Genomic DNA, 1,437 nt, shown 5'->3' on the forward strand with positions numbered 1-1,437 from the left:
GTGGCTCTTCTTCAGCTATACTATAGTGGTAGCCTTCGATTTTATTCATAATTATGGACAGTACGCTGCTCTAGAGAGAAATGCATATAAGCATTTAGCCTAGCCTACTCCCACTGAATCCCGCAAACTAAAAACTAGCCTACTAAAACTGAATCCCGCAAACTAAAAACAACAAAAACTGAAAACTAACATAACTGAAACAGGACTGAAAACAACTAAAACCTAAATATCTCAAAACCTGGTGTGCTGGAAAAAATAAGGGCATTTTCAGAATCAGTGTAAAAAACCCTTTAAAGTCAAGTCAAATCAATTTATTTTGTTTTAACAGATTAAAAATCACCTAATCAGATCTCTGATTACAATTTGCTGTTGACCAGTGTAGTGAGATAAGGCTGATGTAATATTGATTTTGAACTTTAGGCTAGATGGACTTTACATCTTTATAAAATGCTAGTTAAAAGAATCAATCAATCAGTTTATTAATTTGTCACAAACACAAACCTAAAAAGAATACGAAATATGCAACAATCAGTTGTGTGTCATGACGAAAAAGAAACTCAATTGACCAGGAGTAACCCTTTTTTTCACAAATTATTGCAAAAATCTGTTGTCTTCCTGTCTGTTGTGGAATCTAGTTTGTTTCAGACCAGTACTATTTCAATTTCATACTGTACCTGCTTTGTTTATTATTGTATAAAATTCTGTCGTTCTATGATTCTATTTCTATCCCTATTACGAGTGTTGCCAGACGCGCTTTGGATTTCCAGCAGTGCCAAAATGTGATTGATTGAATCTTTATCCTCGGACTGGGAAAGCTTCTTGCAGAGCTTAATCCTGTCAGTTTTGCATACTTGTAGAGGCTTTGAATCATTGACGCAGGCCTGGTCACCGAGATTGACAGAGTGAAGTTTCCGATTGTTGAAGTATTGTTTTTTTTTGTTATTTTTATCCTGCATTGCCGGAAAGCGCATTTCAGCGCTATACATCGGTGTACTAACTCCGTTGTTCCTTCAACATTAGAAGGGTCCATTGCCAAATTGACATTTTTTTTACGCTTTACTGCTGGCTTGCTTTCAACTAAAAACCTTAAATTACTTTAAAACCAACTTCACTCTTTTTATATAACCCATAAAAAGTAAAATATTTTGTAAATTTCAAAAAATCGTAACCTTTCTAGTGTTGCGGATAGGCCAAAAGCGGATGAAGTTTCGCATCCCTATGATCTACAATCTCTACGGTGTACGCCTTTCGACTATAAAGTCCCTACTTCCGACGTACACCTGACCCACGCTGCAGCCGACTGCAATGTCTGTTTCCGGTTGTCTACTCTACTTATGACTTAAATTTGGTACTACCCATTACTCGAAATCGGTCACTGGGTAGAGGCAATTATCGTAAAGTTTTTTGCCCAGAGAAACAACAGCAAGTGCGGGTGGC

This window comes from Aplidium turbinatum, chromosome 1 (assembly GCF_918807975.1).
Source record: "Aplidium turbinatum chromosome 1, kaAplTurb1.1, whole genome shotgun sequence".
Classification (NCBI taxonomy): Eukaryota; Metazoa; Chordata; class Ascidiacea; order Aplousobranchia; family Polyclinidae; genus Aplidium; species Aplidium turbinatum.